Raw genomic sequence first — 19,104 nt, 5'->3', positions numbered from 1 at the left:
GTAAAATGCGATCAATTTTCTACGGTAACTTTATTTATTACGTTTCGAGCACATACGGAACGTCCCATAACTCGTGATATGTTCGAAAAACTCGCGACGCTTCTCCAAAATTAATCGCGAATGCAAAAACGATAGCAAAAATATGCATTACAAAATGCATGCAAAATTAATAGAAAAGAAAGCTTCTGCGCTCTTTCTTTCAAATCCAGGAAAAACAAGGACGCACAAAGTGAAGTAAAATAGCATTTTTCAAAGTAACGAATATTGTTTATATATTGTACTATGAAGTGGAAAATACCTATCACTAAAAATATAACGGTGGCCTTAATTTTTTATCGAAAATCAATTTGTTTTTAAATTCAAGCAACTGAAATTTCTTGTCGGTTAAATACTGATTCACTTCGATAGAAAACATTAAATAATACCTGTTCTACATAGTTGTGGTTTAAGCAAATAAACCATGAATATTATTAATTTTAATTCTTCAATATACTGTTTATTTCTCAATTGTATTATATCGTGTTTCATATTGAAAATATTTTCTATCGATAAACGGTTAATTCAAACATTAATTTGGCATTAGATTCATAATCAGCAACCCCAAAAGCCGTAATGTACTAATTTTATTTGCGTTTTGGCCACTTTTGCACATTGCGGGGCGTTTGTCATCGTCATTTCCGTCATGGCAATCGTGGTTGCTATTATCGTCGGTTACTTCGGCGCTCTAAACTGCAAACATGCCCGTTTGTCGTCAAAAGGCGACCCCGTACGATATCCCCTTCCCCTTTTTACGCGGAAATTCCAGCAATTTACGGAACCGTTCCCCGCCAGAAAGGAAACCGTCCAGTTTCGCGTGAAAAAGCCACGACTCGCGGCGTCTTCTGGCGCGCTGTAAAGGGTACAAAGGGGACGGAGAACGTTTCCGCCCGTCGGAATATGCGAGTGGGTTAAGTTGGCTGTTTCGTGCGGCGTGAGATTGGGTTGATAGCCCGGGGGACATACACGGTCGAGTTCTCCGGCGTGCAATAGCGCGGCGATGGCCATGAATCTGCTGCTTGATTACGATCCCCCGTACCGATCGATTCTAAATACAGCTTTGCCCCGCTAACTGATCGAGAATCGGCCCTGCCGACGAGATCTCGACCTGTTCCCCTCCGATCTTAACGTATGTTTGCTGGATTCTAGATTACAGGTTCCTGTTACCCTGCGTTAAATATTGGGTGCAAGAACTCCGTCGTTTCAGAGATCTATGGGGGGGGGGGGGGGGCCTTCGAACGCCATATTCGTTATTCGTGGTGAGAAAAATTCGATTTATTTATGTCTCTTAAAATTTAAAATGGTAGCGTTCACTTCGAACCGAATTACTTTTCACGCTAAGGCCACCGAGAAATCGGTAGAACGCGTGACTTAAGCTTCTCAGCGGTGATAAATGTTATAAAAAATTATGAAGAACTGGTAACGCCGGAAACTGATCGCGATTTGATCGACCAAGAGTGATCGCGGTGAAAGAGCGGCGAAACGTCGTACGAGAAGCAGTGGAATACCCATCTGTCAGTGTTCAAAGTTTATCTGCCGATATTGCATCATTGGGGGGGGAGAAAAAAGTTAGTACTCGGACTGTGAGAAATGTATTGCACTCGAATGTAGGATGGGACGGAGAGAAAGAAGTAGTTTGTAAGTGAAAAGAGCAGAGGGAGGATAAGATATACATAAATAAGCTATTGAAGTTTCGAAAGATTCTAATACTCTCCGATGAGAGTGGATAAAATGCCTTTTGTGCGTCGAGAGTTATACAGACGTGGACAAAACGTGGAGCTCCGATATAAAGCGCAGGTTCCTCTCTGGACATCGATAAGCAGAAGCAACAAAGTAGAATATAGTTCTTGCATTGGATCAATCAACATTCCTGCGCAGCACCGTCAGTATCGGCATCTGACAATTCGCGATGTTCCCTTCTACGCCCAGCAGCATTGAAATTCTTGTCCTTCTAGGAGAAAATCACCTGGCACAGCCACCATCCAGGACACCTGATTCAAAAGAGAAGAAACCTTGGATGGCGCAACAGCTGGTAACGTTCTCTCGAGAGGAGCACAATCGATGCAACCAAGTGTTACTTCACCATTAACCTGAACTTACTAGTAAACTGCAAGTTATTGCTATGCATAGCCAATTCAAAATTACACGAGAAAACGGAGATTCACTGGCACAAAATTACTGTACTGCAATTTCCACATGCAAGTTTATTTAACCCCTTCCCGTGGCATTCAGTGGGATGAAATTCAGGCCCAAACTTTTTGATTGGTGCTAAACTGCTTTGTAACGGAGATTACAAGGATCGTGACAAACTTGTGGCGTACTGATAGGAAATAAAACTCAATCACGATCGTGATATGCTGTTCGCGAGTCTGACTCGTTAAAGTACGGGAAGGGGTTAATTTTTTGTTATAATTTTTACCATAAAATTCCCAAAAATAGGAGATTAGTCGAACGATAAAGAGTGACTAGGACAAAATCTGTTAATTCAGCATTACTAACGAGCCCCCTAATAAATCCGGGATGAAAACGCCAACCTTTGTTAAGGACTTCTGAACCTGGTTTTATGATACGGTCGTCTGGTACACGCTGTTTTTTAGAGATAGCTGCAATATCCTTGAATTTAATTAACTACGTCAGTATTAACTACGTCAGTCGTACTATTCTGTGAGAAAACAGGCCATGGAAGAATTTCAAGTCTCATTTGGTAATCGAGTTGTCACCCATATTTAACGATTTTGTATATAAATACTTTTTCGTGGACTTTAAATTAATTGGACAATTTCAATTATTGTAAAGACTTTCAACTACTGTATTACACTATATCTGTTTAATCTTATGGTAACGAGTTATTTACTAACAGTGGTTGCTAAATAATCAGCTCCACGTACTCGGTGGGAACCACCAATCTCCTTGTTTCTAAATAACGTATACCCGCGAGAAACCAATAATTATACTCTCCCATAGTTACGCGAAATCGAAACGTGAGAAATGAAACAAGGAACCGTTTTCAACGCAAAGCGTACAAATATTCTCCAGTTCTGATAATGCAAAATTTATGTCATTAAACAAAACTTTTAATCATTTTCCTTTAAAGACAAGCTAAATCCTTCAGAATTATTGAAGCAATTATCTACAAAATTATCTTACAAAATTGTACGAAGTGAAATAATAATATCACAAATGTTAAATTTGTTTTTAAAAGCCACAAGATTGTGAATAATACTAAGTATTTAGTCTTTTTCGTATTCTACGTATGTCCATCCTTCTTGTCGAAGTGTTCTTGTCACCACAAAATTGAAATTAGAAACAAGATACTTGTCGAAGAGTATAAAGTGCCTATCCTCCTTGTTGAAGCGTTTGAAACAGGGTTTATGATGATCCATGACGTGGGATGTTAACTAAGTTCAACTTGAGTCACCACAAAATTGAGATTCGAAACAAGATACTTGTCGAAGAGTATAAAGTGTCTATCCTCCTTGTTGAAGCGTTTGAAACAGGGGTTATAATGATCCATGACGTAGGATGTTAACTAAGTTCAACTTAAATCACCACAAAATTGGAATTTGAAACAAGATACTCGTCGAAGAGTTTAAAGTGTCTATCCTCCTTGTTGAAGCGTTTGAAACAGGGTTTATGGTGATTCATTACATGGGATGTTAACTAAACTCAACTTAAATCACCACAAAATTGGAATTTGAAACAAGATACTCGTCGAAGAGTTTAAAGTGTCTATCCTTCTTGTTGAAGCGTTTGAAACAGGGTTTATGATGATCCATGACGTGGGATGTTAACTAAGTTCAACTTGAATCACCACAAAATTCAAATTCGAAACAAGATACTCGTCGAAGAGTATAAAGTGTCTATCCTCCTTGTTGAAGCGTTTGAAACAGGGTTTATGATGATTCATGACGTGGGATGTTAACTAAGTTCAACTTGAATCACCACAAAATTGAAATTCGAAACAAGATACTCGTCGAAGAGTATAAAGTGTCTATCCTCCTTGTTGAAGCGTTTGAAACAGGGTTTATGGTGATTCATTACATGGGATGTTAACTAAACTCAACTTAAATCACCACAAAATTGGAATTTGAAACAAGATACTCGTCGAAGAGTATAAAGTGTCTATCCTCCTTGTTGAAGCGTTTAAAACAGGGGTTATAATGATCCATGGCGTAGAATGTTAACTAAGTTCAACTTAAATCACCACAAAATTGGAATTTGAAACAAGATACTCGTCGAAGAGTTTAAAGTGTCTATCCTCCTTGTTGAAGCGTTTGAAACAGGGTTTATGATGATCCATTATGTGGGATGTTAACTAAACTCAACTTAAATCACTACAAAATTGGAATTTGAAACAAGATACTCGTCGAAGAGTTTAAAGTGTCTATCCTTCTTGTTGAAGCGTTTGAAACAGGGTTTATGATGATCCATGACGTGGGATGTTAACTAAGTTCAACTTGAGTCACCACAAAATTGGAATTTGAAACAAGATACTCATCGAAGAGTTTAAAGTGTCTATCCTCCTTGTTGAAGCGTTTGAAACAGGGGTTATGATGATCCATGACGTGGGATATTAACTAAGTTCAACTTGAATCACCACAAAATTGAAATTCGAAACAAGATACTCGTCGAAGAGTTTAACATGTCTATCCTCCTTGTTGAAGCGTTTGAAACAGGGTTTATGATGATCCATGACGTGGGATGTTAACTAAGTTCAACTTGAATCACCACAAAATTGAAATTCGAAACAAGATACTCGTCGAAGAGTTTAACATGTCTATCCTCCTTGTTGAAGCGTTTGAAACAGGGTTTATGATGATCCATGACGTGGGATGTTAACTAAGTTCAACTTGAATCACCACAAAATTGAAATTCGAAACAAGATACTCATCGAAGAGTTTAAAGTGTCTATCCTCCTTGTTGAAGCGTTTGAAACAGGGGTTATGATGATCCATGACGTGGGATATTAACTAAGTTCAACTTGAATCACCACAAAATTGGAATTTGAAACAAGATACTCGTCGAAGAGTTTAACGTATCTATCTTCCTTGTTGAAGCGTTTGAAACAGGGTTTATGGTGATTCATTACATGGGATGTTAACTAAACTCAACTTAAATCACCACAAAATTGGAATTTGAAACAAGATACTCGTCGAAGAGTTTAAAGTGTCTATCCTTCTTGTTGAAGCGTTTGAAACAGGGTTTATGATGATCCATGACGTGGGATGTTAACTAAGTTCAACTTGAATCACCACAAAAAAGAGATTCGAAACAAGATACTTGTCGAAGAATATAAAGTGTCTATCCTCCTTGTTGAAGCGTTTGAAACAGGGTTTATGATGATCCATGACGTGGGATGTTAACTAAGTTCAACTTGATCACCACAAAATTGAAATTCGAAACAAGATACTTGTCGAAGAATATAAAATGTCTATCCTCCTTGTTGAAGCGTTTGAAACAGGGTTTATGATGATCCATGACATAGGATGTTAACTAAGTTCAACTTAAATCACCACAAAATTGGAATTTGAAGCAAGATACGCGTCGGAGATAAATTTTAGTAAACATAATGTGGCAAAGTGCTGTGCGTTCGGGAGAAGTTGGCTAGTGAAAGTAACACTTTAAATATTGAATAAAAAATTATTTTTGTTAAAATGTCGTATCTGTGTTCAGTTTCTCTCCTTACCGTATGCCCGGAGTCTGGTCGAAACTATCGCGAGGTGAATGGTATCTTTCCAAGTTGTGGTTCGCAACGCGCGATAGAAAGTAGATCCGTGGAACAGAAAATAAAGTATGCGGATGGAACGCGTACGGAGAACCTGTTGTCCGAGGAAATACGCGTTCGATCCACATTCCAGGCTTTCGCGGAGTAAATGAAAGACGCCGTATGCAAGCGTACGCGTTCGATCTCAGTCAAGGGTATCCTCGGTTATTCGAGAAGATTCGTTCTCAAAGACATTGACCCCTCCCGATCGAACGAAAAGCCAAAGCAACGTTTGCATGTATCGTCGGGAAATGCCTTGATCGTTGCTAATGGACGGTATCCCCAGGAGGAACGGATTCAGAGCCCTTTCTGTCCATACGCCTGATTACCGAACTTTTTCCCCCGCGAATTCATCCGGTTAATCCCGGCCACAAACTGCTTACACCTGTGCGTGTCTCCGTCTTATTCTGTTTTTGCATCACGCGCGAGAACGTTCTCGCGTGTCTGCTTAGCCTTGCGCGTCTCCTCGAGGACTGTACACGTTAATCGTCCTTTCGTAGCGAAACGGTGAATCCGGTCGTGGCGGTTCGAAACTAGTTTCTAAGGTGCCTCGTCCCCACAGCCGCGTCGTAAATCCGGACATTCGGATCCCGGGGGTTCTAGGCTCGCCATTAACGCGAGCAGACGCCGCGGAAGAATCCGCTAAGGTGCGTCGCGATTGAAACACGCCTCTGGAAGGTCTATTCCCGCCGACGTGAGCGTCCCGAACGCCCGGCAAACTAGTCATCAAAGGCGTCCATAAATGTGGCTTGAAACTGACCGCGGTTCGCGTCTGGCAGCGCGGGCATAAAAGGGCCCCCCGACGATCGGTATACACGCAGCTCAGACATAAAGGACGGCCGGTACGCGGCGCAAAAGGGGCACACGGAGAAGCCTGGGAGGAAAAGGGTGGAGGCTGTCGCGGTTTCGAGGCTGCCGGCCTGCAGGAAGGATCGGAAAACACCGGGATAAGTGGGGAGAGAAGCTACCGCCCGGACAAGAACCGGCTTCCACTCGTCTCCGTTCAACGATGCCTGGCGTCCTCGTTCGACCAGAAGACGCGAGGTCCAGGCTATCCCTGTCGCTCGCCACGCGAACGTCGAGCGACCATGCACCTGCAACCGTGCTGCACCGTTGATCATCGCCCCGTCCCTCTCCTCCTATTCCAGCCAGGCTTGCGCCTACTCGCGAGCTCTTGCTTCGCTTGTCATCCCCGCGTCTCCTGATTCATCCCGTCGCTAGCGATAAGAACGAACAAGGCTCGAGTCCACGGACAAGTGGAATTTGGTAAAAAATACGAATCGAACAGTTCAAACGTGTCGACTCTTATTGTTGAAGCGTTTGAAACAAGGTTTACGTTGAGTTGAGTCGAGTCACGGAGAGTTCAAATGCGTTTGTCCTCCTTGTTGAAGCGTTTGAAACAAGGTTCGTGATGATCCATTATGGGGGATGTTGACTAAGTTCAACTTGAGTCACCACAAAATTGAAAGTCGAAAAAAGATACTCGTCAGAGTGTTTGTTCTCCTTGTTGAGGCGTTTGAATCAGAGTCTATGATGGCCCATTATGTGGGATGTTAACTAAGTCCAACTTGAGTCACCACAAAATTGGAATTCGAAAGAAGATACTCGTCGAAAAGTTTAAATGTGTCTATCCTCCTATATGGAATACATAATGAATCATCACAAACCTCAAGATACTTTTCGAAGATAAATTTATTTAACTCAATAAAGAGAAGTAAATATAGTGTGGCAAAGTACTGTACAGAAGTTGACTAGTGAAAGGGAATACTGCAAATATTGAATAAATAATTATTGTTATTGGAATGTCATATCTGTGTTCTGTATTTCGAACGGAATAACGTGATTTAATCTCGCTAATTGCAAATTTAAATTTACTGTGAAAATTTTCTTTTCCAATGTACATTAAATCTGATTTATTATATAAGCAATGGCGCTACCTCTGACTCGATGAAATTTATATTCGTTCCTCCCAAAACACGAGTATCGAGACAAACAATATATTTCGCCATTCCAAACCTGATTCTACAATTTAATAAAAATCCTAATCGAGTTTCTAAGAGTTTTAACTACTTTGAAATTGGCGGCATTTAACAACACAAAAACTTCGAGAGAGTTTGCTCATTACCCCTCTCACTCGTCACGTTAAAACAACGACGAAACCCGACTAGAGAAACGTATAAAATATTCTATTCGTCGACGATTCTCCGTAGTGTTTTCGTTTTCGCGTAAACGCAATTTCCAGACGCCCGAAAATGAAATTTAACGCGCGCTAAAAGACCACGATCATTATGAATATCGTTGGCGTGAGATCGCGCGAGAACGTTGCAATTAGACTGCAACGCTGACTATTCGTCCCTTATAGGAATATTACAGCTACGGCGAATGCAGAAACACGACAGCTATGTGTGACTATAACAAGCTCCCGCGTTTCTCGAGTTCCTGTCGGGAGTAACTCGAAAGCGTGGAAAGTCGCGAACGTTGGGGTATCGTCGTCAGTTTCAAGGTACACGAGCATCGTCGACGATTGCTCGGGAACTTGGAAACTCGAGATCCAGGCCAGCCATTCAATTGTTTACAAGAGGACGCCAATTTAGGGTCTGCCTGGTCGCGGTGGAAGTTAACCTAGCGTGGAGGTCTGAATTCTGCCTTAAGATCCCTGTGAAAAGACTCCTGGCACGTTAACCTCCGGTTAACAAAAATAACGCAACGTCCCGGAATGCTGAAAACTCTGACGGATCGTTCGAGGCCGGAAATATAATGCCAGGTTTAGATTAAATTCTGAAAAGAACCCCCAAAAATAATTGAAGTATAGAATATCTTTGTATTTGTATTGTAATCATGCTTCAACAGATTGTTTAAAATTGCGACCATTAAATGGATTTTGTGGCGTCAAATTTTCTGTACGAAACAGTTAAAAATTTAATATCTCTGCAATTTATGTAGAAAATTGAATACAAAATGTTAACATCCGCTCACGGTATCGATCGTCGAGGTATTACGGAAATGTAATACAAAAATTGTGTTTTTTTTTTACCAAGCAAAATTTACTTTGAAATCGTCGTAATGGGGAAATAAAAGTACCTAGATTCGAGTATTTCCAACATTTTCGAAGTGCTTTGTACACGCACAAGAAGCATGTAACTTTCCAGAGTGAAAGCATCTCTCGATCCAGATTATCAATCATTTTTCAAAATCTCTAGTAGATTCGCCCAATTAAGACCTAATGCATTTTTGCAATCACCCAAGGGAAAAGATATTGCAACTTACGAAGATATCCATTAACGTTCAAGGAGACGTTGAGTGGTAAAAAGTCTGATGGAACGGGAAACTTGGCGAAACTATGATTCAAACGGACCTCTTCCACTTCGTTCCTCCACTAAATTCACCTGTCGCAGGTGAAATGCCAACTTTTCGGAAAAATACTCCATCTTACCGCGGAGCTCATAAATCCAACGCGTTGGACGCAGTTGTATCGTAACCAACCAATTTATGGTAATTTTTGAAACTACGAAATCAGAAAGAGATTGAAAAATAAGTAGAATGTGCAATACTGGAACGCCTCAACGATAACTAAAAATTCTGTTGCTATTTTATATTTTCCGCGAACTATGCTCGAAGAAACGATCGAACGGTAACAAAATTATTTTTAACGAGAGCCACGCAACAACATCAATAATATTATTCGTCGGATTTATTCTGGAAAAACAACGAAATCAAAACGAAACACTCGTTTGATGCGCGGAACACTGTAAATAGCGAAGAGAGATAGAGAGAAAGAAATAAAGCAGAAGAGAAAATACAAATTCCACGCTTTCAAAATTACAATGTTTACGCGTATTTTTCTATAAATCGTAATTCGTACTCGTAATAATCGAATTCGTAATTGGAGGTGCCTTTGAAATCGCATGAAACGCACGCGATTTAAATCGTTCCAGGAGGAAAAAGATGTTTAAAACAAATCGGGTTCGCTCGATGAAAAGTGCATCGATGTTACTTGTTTTTTGACCGTGACTCGAATAAAGTAAATTTGAGTTCGACAACGACAAAATTAACGGAGAAAAAAGGAGTGGCTTTTCCCCCCGAAGAAAAGCAAACGAAGAGAGATTGGGGAATCGAAATACCTTGAAATACGAGAATCAATGCTCGCGATAATTTGTTCGGACGCTTCGCGAAAGGAACTTTGCCCAACGAGGGCGGATAATCGTTGGGAAAATAATAAATCGTACGCTTAAGTCGATCTCAACTTTTACAATCGAAACGATTAACGTTGGACGAGAGTTCGATGTTTACGATTCGAAAATCCAAATAGACCTGGATGTTCAAAATAAATCGAAAACGCAAAATCTGCGGTAAAATCCTGATGTTTGTAACTTCGTGTATAAATTTAACGTACGAAAATAATAAATGCCAGAATTTGCATGCAACCCGAAACGAAACGACAAATTTTGTAAATACTATACCGTTCAGTGTCCAGAACGCGAAAAGTTTACGAGATTTATTAAGGTCACTTTTTATTTTGTGCGTTATTTTGAGGGAAATATTTCCATCTCGCTGAGAACACACGTGAACAAATATAATAAATAACTCGGTTGGTAATGAAAATGACTGAAACACCAAAATAGCTTGAATTTGAAAGGAAGAATAAATTCTATAGAACAAACGTTTACATGAATTTTTGACTTAAAAAAATTCATGATGTTCTATAGAAATGAACAATTTTGTTACGTTTACTTACTCGAAACCCTGTTCTTTTGTAGAGCTGCATTTTTCATGGAAAGATATAAAACACCAATCGTGAGTCTTCCTTACCTACAACATAGAAAAATAATTATTAAAAATTGTGATAAACGGTGATCTTTTAAATTTTAAATTCGTTTCGAATCAAATGTGAACAAAATATCAAAAATTTTAAGTAAAATTTTAAGATTATTTTTCTTAAAGTAAAATATAAAAGGATTTTTCAATTTTTTTGTTGAATCCTGCACTGTGGTAAAATACTTTTCGATACATTAACGATACACCAGCACAGACGTAAGTATTTGATTGCATTGAAATTCCTCGGTCGTAATTTGATAGCCGGAGACAATTTGATATCGAGTTCGACGGTTTAAAGATCGGATTTTATGAAGGATGCGAGAACAATAGATTTAATTATCATTTGATATTTAAAGAGAACGTACGAGCGATGGTTGACTCGACGGGACCAGCGTTTTAACTGAAAATAGAACGGGTGTAATCGGTATGTAGGTTTTAATTACAATGTGCCATCGATGCGGTATTGCTTGCTTTCCAATGTCGTCGTCAGGCATTATCAATGCATATTTAATACCGAATATATTACAACCATTAAATTGTAGTTACTGGTCGTATTTATTGCATTGTACGGTTCCGATTAAAATATTCATAGCTTTATTATTTGACATTGTACGCACAATTAATTATAACTTTACATACAAAGCACAAATAACATTCAGTAACAATGCGTTAGACCTATTAGTGTTTTCTGTATAATGCTCACGAATTGAAAACTAAATAAAATTTCTGGTACCTTTCATCGCGATCGTTAAACCGTATTTTCTAAATGAAACTTCAAAATAAGAAACTAAATTTATTACAAATTGTGCTTGTCTCGTTCAAAATTCTTTCTCTGCTCGCAATATTCTATATTTTTTAGAAGGAGGTGAAAGTAAGAAAAATGACAAATTAAATCAATGAGAATTTGAGCTCAATAATTCACGTAAAGATTTTTCGAACAATATGTAATGCAATAAAAAGAGATAATGATTTTTCATGTAAAAAGAAATCCAAAATATGGTATAGATATTTTCGTACGATGCCTCGATCCAGGAGGAAATAATTTTAAAAATTAGTCGTGCTATCTAGAACTGGACAAACGCGTCTGACCATATATTGACATTTCTACTCAATATTTTATACTTTGTAGGCATTGACTGTAATACCATGTCAATGTCCAGAAACAATAACAGCAAGTAGAAATAATTAATATTGGCCAGACCCATTCCCTAACTCGTACGTTTCAAATATTTAAATTCAGTTTGAAAGTATAAGATAATGGGTACACAAGTTCGTTTAATTAAAAGTTTCGCAAGGATGCTTTTCATTACGATTTAATTTAATTAATTCGAACGAGTACCATATACGATATTTATGAGGCTTAATAACATATATCGGGGCACATAAATCAATAGCAGTATAAAGATGATTGTGCAGAAAATTGGCAACCGAATCTAACTCCAAATCAGATAACGCATTATCCCATCAGATGGTAATAAAACACTTAGAAAGAACCTGATAATCTCTGTGATTAAAATAATAATAACTATTATAAGAGTACGATTATTTACAGTAGTTATAGCAATATAAAAATAACAAACGGAGGATGATAATTATCGATGGACAAGATTGCATCAGCGGAGCAAGTGATTTCTGTAAAACTATCAACTGCTAAGTTTAAAATTTTTTTAACGCTATTAATCGTCCAATTCTCGATTGCAAATAAATTAGGACGAAGTAAGATCCATCCACGTTAGAAAGATCGACGTTATACGATCTCCTTTCTATTTTCCTCATAAAATATTTGAGATTGCGATCCCAATTTGACGAATCCCCAAGGCAAAACTTTCTAACTCGATCAAAGGTGGTGAAATTTCCAGGGAATAGCTCAGTGTCCAATTCTCGATCCTTAAAAATCGTCCATCGAGGAGATTCTCGATTCGTTCGAACGCGTTATCGTCGTCGCTTCTGCACCAATGGCGAAGGAGAAGCTGTGGTCGACGATACGGTACAGTCCAGCAATATATTAGAGTACCAAGGGTGGCCACAACGTTGTAGACAAACATTCCCAGGGTGAGAGACAATGCCGCAGGAATTACAGACGACAGGTATCGCGACTGGTGCCCGGCAATTTTTCCAAATTTTTACTCGAAAACGCTCGAACCGATACGTTCGAACAGACAATACATTCGTTCGATAAATAAACAAAGACATAAAGCACTCACAGTTTCCGTGAAATAACACTGTCGATGACTGATCATACTTTTGTCACAAAATTATGAATTTTCGAAGATCGGAAATAGGGAAAATGAATACACTAAACTTTTAAAGCGGTGAGAAAAATAATTTGAATTTACAAAAATATAAGAAATACTTAAAGTAAGATACGAATTATTAGATTTAGGGGTCGAGACAACCCTCTACGAAGCTCTACAAAATACGAATTTGCACAAAGATCCGCAGTCTATCTACATAGCAATGACAGTGTGTTTCAAATATCATTTGATAATATACCGTAAAGAAAAATAAAAAAATTCAATACTAAAGAATTACTGTAGGCTTCTACTATGTTCGTGGAGCCGTTTTATTTAGTAAATAGAAGGTTCGATACTATTTACAACACTAGAATTTATTTATAAATATTTACATGCATATTAACAGTTTACGTTCCAATGTTCTTGGTTCGATTCTAATTTGTAACGGTTCTTGTGGTGTTCTAACTTGTAAAAAGTGTTATGCCCCGCGGTTTTTATATCTATTTCAAAATAGGTGGAGATTTGGTGTCGAAATCCCACCCACTGAGGGCAAGGGTGGGTGTTCGCGGTTCCAAGGGGCAAATTGCTAATTAAGTAATTTAAACCAATATAAAACTAAATGAGGTGTAAGTTAATAACATGTTGGAATTCCCAACAATTACCTTGTATATTTTAAAATACTTAACGCGTTGCTATCCCCAGGTTTGCAGACCGTGAACACCGCGAACGAATTAGATTCGCCATTTGAGTCGTCCGGTCATCCACGGTTCGCCTGTTAAACGATCGAAAGAAGTCGAAAGGGAGGAAACGGTCGGTGAGACATCGTCGCCAGAAACGGAAAGACGGATGCTCGGGATCAAAGCGAGAGTAGCTGCTGGTTAAGGGGTAAATCGCGAGTACGCAAGCCTCCGGCATCGAAATCAGGGCCTGAATTGTCAACGGGGGAGCGCAAGACGAGGAATCTCGGGAACCCAGTCACGTCTCGAACTCGACGCGGTGCGTGGACTATCTCGAGGAGTTCGCGTCGCAGATGCTCGTACGCTCCTCAGCCGAGAAACGTAGTTTTCCTTATCCAGGACGAGGCAACAGCGTTCGAGCGCGCGGACCGAATACCGGAACGCTTTGAATTCCCTTCGTAAACGCCCGAAAGCCTCGATAACCAGCCTAACTAATGCGATTGCGCAACCCTCGCTGTAAACGCAAACAGGACCGAGAGCAAGCAAACGAAACAAAATCGCATTTTTCGAAGAAAGGAATATTGTTCACGCGAGTTACTGTATCGTTAGTTAATAGTTCAAAGTACAAGGAATGTTTCGGCCGCGAAGCACTGATGTTTGGGAAAATACCGATAATCGAAGCCCGTTGATCTTTTTGGTGCACAAGAGGAGGAACCGTCTTGCGTAGAGTCTCGTCGAGTTTGCAAGGCTCGATCAAAAACGAATCTAATCCGAAAACTTAGTGATATTCTTAATCTAAGCTTGGCTTCCCCTACCAAGGTGACGAAAACGCGTAGCGTTAACCGGTGGGAGGATTGGTCAAGCCAATCCTCAAAATCGTCACCTTGGCAGGGCGTTTCTTACCCTTTGCAACATTCCCACCCTGCTGTCCAGTGTCTAGGTACACCATGCAAAAGTAAGCGAGAACATTGTCTTTTTCATAAACATTTTGGGGAACGCCAAAACGCTACGTCAATCGCTATTGTGGAGTTTGGAGTTTCCTTGATGACCGTAACGTAATTTATCGAGTAAAAATGTCTCGAAGGCCTAATCCTCAAAAATAGCGAAGAAGTCACGTCCGTATCATAAACCCCGCGATGTGAAGGTTCCTTAAGAATCCTTAACAAGGAATCGGAAAAATTAACGAGGAAAGTACAAACTTGTTCAATCATATTATAGTTTTATGTCAACTTTTATCGATTCGAACGACTTGAAAGGTAATGAGAATTTATTCAGTCTGCCTTTAACGTGTACGCTTTGGAACACTTTTTTATATTGAAAATGCTACTTCCGTGATTGCATTATGAGATAATATAGTTATGGTTTGTGCAAATAAACTATGAATATTATAGCTTTAATTTTTCAATTTTTCACTGTTTCTCGACTGTGAAAATGCGAAGCTCAAAGTTGAACATTTTGAGAAAATTTTTCGCGAGCGCCTCGATTAATGTTTCTGTTGTAAATATTACAGGAAATACCGCGTAATTTTGCAACGTACCTCTAGTTACCTATTTCCACATCGCGAATAGACTCACCCTGCCACAACAAGATTTGTGTATTCTGTCTGTTGATTTTGTATGTCCATGTGAAGCACTCTCCTTTCGTGGATACACACGGCCATCTTGGTTCTCGCGGGTACTGGTAAGCTTTCACAACGACGAAAATCACCATATTCGTTATTACACGCGATACCATAGCAAACATTGTATCCGACTGCATTCCTAGCAATTTTAGTCAGAATCGAAATATGCTTTTCTTTTTACATCCAAAGTAAACGACGCCTCGTTCACCCTAAATATTTCAGGCGATAGATTTCGCGTAAAAGAATGTTGCAATTGCCAATCGATTCGAAACAATGGTTGGCAATGGGCGAGAGACAGTCAGACAAGAATGCTGCACGACCAGATTCCAAAGTCTTTAGCAGTTCGGCGCGATTTCTTATCTGTACACGTGACAATGCGTTACGAGCGTTGTTACGGTACGATAATCGACCGGATCCGATACGCTGACCGAACGGGGAAAAAATACAACGCTGGGTAAGCGCGCGCGATTTCCTTTTATGATCGATCGCGAAACGAACGACCCGTTACGAGGCGAGCATCGGAGATTTCTACGCCGTTGCAACGAGAAAATTATTGCCGGCCGCGGAGAGATATGAATTCACCCGGGGTTCTTGTTTCGAAACGTATTTATAGAAAAACCCTTCCCCGAACGGGAGCGAAAAAAAATTTACGAGACTCTTCGAAACGAGAAATTGGAATTTATACATCCGCGACGACGGGCTACGAAGTTTCGCGGTTTATCGAGAAAAAGGAGAGCCCCGGTATTCAATGGAACCAAACAATGCTGGTTGGTGAATACAGACATTTTAAAAACTGAACGAACACTGCATGAATTCTTGAAACCGCGAACGATCGAACTGGCGATTTAACTAAAATTCTGAACATTGTCGAAATCGTTTAATGGTCATTTTGGGTTGAAAATGTCGGTCCTTTCATCCTTTGAATATCCCACGGATTTAAATGCCACCGATGAAGTTTAAAGTGCTGTGTGCACGCGTGTATCGTGTATGAAATATTCCTATATTCATTTGTAGAAAAATAGATTTTCTGCAAATTGGAGAAAAGCGCATTAGCCGAAGAGGAATAAAAATATTTTTCACCGCGCGTGCATTAAAATCTATTATCGACGTTGAATCCGATGTCTGCGTTTTACAGATCAAAGCTTTTCCCAAATATATTGGATGAACGAGAAGGAATAATTTTGTGGAGCTTTGGAAAGAATATACAGAGTGCCCGCGAAGAGAAGAACAAAACAAAGCGTAATCGTGATAATTTATTTGATTAAAATTGAAAACACAAAACGTTGAAGTTATATTGCACCACCGGGAAAACCACTTCCTTTGTTTCGTTAAGCTCACAAGAACAGTGCTACCAGCAGGGTTGGTACAAAATTTCCAATTATCGATGATTCTGTTGATAATTCTCACATAATTTTTTTAGCAACGTTCACCACCTTATGACAGTATCGTATTATAGCAAGTGTACGGGTAAATTCGCCTTCTAAAATGCAAGCGCACGTACTCCGAGATAACAATGATTCGACAACAATCTGAGGACGAAACTTAATTTCCAAACCCATACAGCAAATATTTCACACTTGACGATTTAGGAAGACTAATATTTCCGGTAAAGAATTTTTTTTCTCGAAAGCACGTAGATATTCGAGGGTATGTCTATTCAACAAAAATGATTGTAATTGACTCCTGCAACCAGAAATAATTTTCCCAGAACGATTTGAAATTTTTTTAATCCGTCGAAAAATTTCACATCTTCTCGAATTTTTTTCTAGAAAGTGAGTAGGATTTCGAGGGTATGTGTATTCACCAAAAATGATTGTAATTGACCCCCGCAATCGAAAATAATTTTTTCAGAATTAATTAAAAATTTTTTTTTTCGTCGAAAAATTTAGGCACCCTACCCCCTGTCGGTTTTTCTTAAAAATTCGTTTTTGGTTTTTAGTAATTTTACATGACGCCCTACAGAAAAGTTGTCTAATACTTTTTTGTAGGTACTTATGAGCTCTACTTTAGAAAAAAGTTTCATTGAAATATATTCACAATTGTAGGAGTTACGGCTGTTTGAAAATTGGACCATTTTTACGGGGTTTTTCTCATTTTGTGTGGTCAAGGACCAACTTTTCGAATATTTTTGTGATTTGTACATATTCTCCACCAAAATATGCGTAGTTTGCTTTTTTAAACATTAAAATCCTTCAATCCGTTCAGAAGTTATGACGTTTTAAAGATTCGCATGAAAATTCGGGCAGACATTTCTAGCCAAAAATTATATTTTCGGTAAGGAATTTTTTTCTGGAAAATGCGTAGGATTTCGGGAGTATGTCTATTCACCAAAAATAATTGTAATCGACTCTTACAACCGGAAATATTTTTTTTAGAACGATTTGAAATTTTTTGTTTTCGCCGAAAAATTTAGGCACCTACCCCCAAGTCGGTTTTTCTTAAAAATTCGTTTTCAATTTTTAGTATTTTTGTTTGACGTCCTACAGAAAAGTCGTATAATACTTTTTTGTAGGTACTTATGAGCTCTACTTTAGAAAAAAGTTTCATTGAAATATATTCACAATTGTAGGAGTTACGGCTGTTTAAAAATTGGACCATTTTTACGGGGTTTTTCTCATTTTGTGTGGTCAAGGACCAACTTTTCGAATATTTTTAGAATTTCTACATATTCTCCATCAAAATACGCGTAGTTTGCTTTTTTAAACATCAAAATCGTCCAATCCGTTCAGAAGTTATGACGTTTTAAAGATTCGCATGAAAATTCGGACAGACATTTCTGGCCAGAAATTATATTTTCGGTAAGGAATTTTTTTCTCGAAAGTGGATAGGATTTTGGGGGTATATCTGTTGACCAAAAATGCTTGTACTTGACCCCTGCAACTAAAAATAATTTTTCCGAGACAATTCGAAAGTCTTTTTTTTCACCCAAAACTTTCAGCACTTACTCGAATTTTTTTCTTGAAAGTGGGTAGGATTTCGGAAATATGTGTATTCACCAAAAATGATTGTAATTGATCCCCGCAACCGAAAATAATTTTTCCAGAATGATTTGAAATTTTTGAATTTAATTGTCAATAACTTTTTAACGAAGCCTCCATCAACAAATTGGTATTCTTAATTTTCGTCTTATTTTGGCCTCTAGAATCCTTTATTAAAATTTTTCCCAGGGGTGGCCAAACACCCTGTATATTGATATAAATATATAATAAATATAGTATTCCACATTACGAACACTAATACGGAAAATGAGAACCTCGGTAAAAGAAGTAAACATTTCCTAAACCGTTATTACATTTTACATTCGGCAGTTACCAGTCAAAAGAGCATAAAGTTTCCTACAAATTCATAATATTGAAGTTTTCATTAAAATTCTGCAAGTGAAACGTGTGTATAAAAAAAAGTACTCCATGTCAGGGCAACTGACTCTACCCATTTCCACTGATAATTCACGATTTTACGAACGCTGACGCAGAAAGATTCGCTCCAAAATCCTGATCGTAATTAGGAAAACAGTAGATCTGTCATTACGAAAATCCGTCGACTAATTAACGCGCTGAAAGAGGTAACGCGAACTGAATAGTTAACGATCGGAATCGCTTTGGTGACATTCTTCGAAAATACTATTAATATTAAAAACTATCGAACGGAATAAACAAATATAAAAGAAACAATCGATCGAAATGGGCTCCACACTCTTTGTTTCGTTCCTTGGAACCGCAAAATCGAAAGCTTTTACCGTGACATGTACCGCCGGCATATATCGTCGCGTGTCAGTCGATTAAAATGAAACTCGGAGGAGCCGAATTCACGAAAGATAATAAATTCTGGCAATACAGTTCCAGCGCTGACATAATCGACTGGCCGATACCTGCATCCGAATGAATAGCACGTTGCACGCGTAACGCGCGATCGTTTCCATCGCGGATGCGTCACGCGGAAAATTATTTACGCGCGCGT

At 38.8% G+C, this 19,104-nt stretch overlaps 1 protein-coding gene across 3 annotated transcripts in view; it reads right to left on the bottom strand.

Annotated features, from left to right (window-relative positions):
* Sns (sticks and stones) overlaps positions 1 to 19,104 on the bottom strand; it is a 574,205-nt gene that overhangs the window by 387,720 nt on the left and 167,381 nt on the right. The window lies entirely within an intron of this gene.

Source organism: Colletes latitarsis, chromosome 11, assembly GCF_051014445.1.
Source record: "Colletes latitarsis isolate SP2378_abdomen chromosome 11, iyColLati1, whole genome shotgun sequence".
NCBI classification, from domain to species: Eukaryota; Metazoa; Arthropoda; class Insecta; order Hymenoptera; family Colletidae; genus Colletes; species Colletes latitarsis.
Note: the sequence above shows the minus strand (reverse complement) of the source record. Positions and strands in the feature narration are given on the sequence as shown.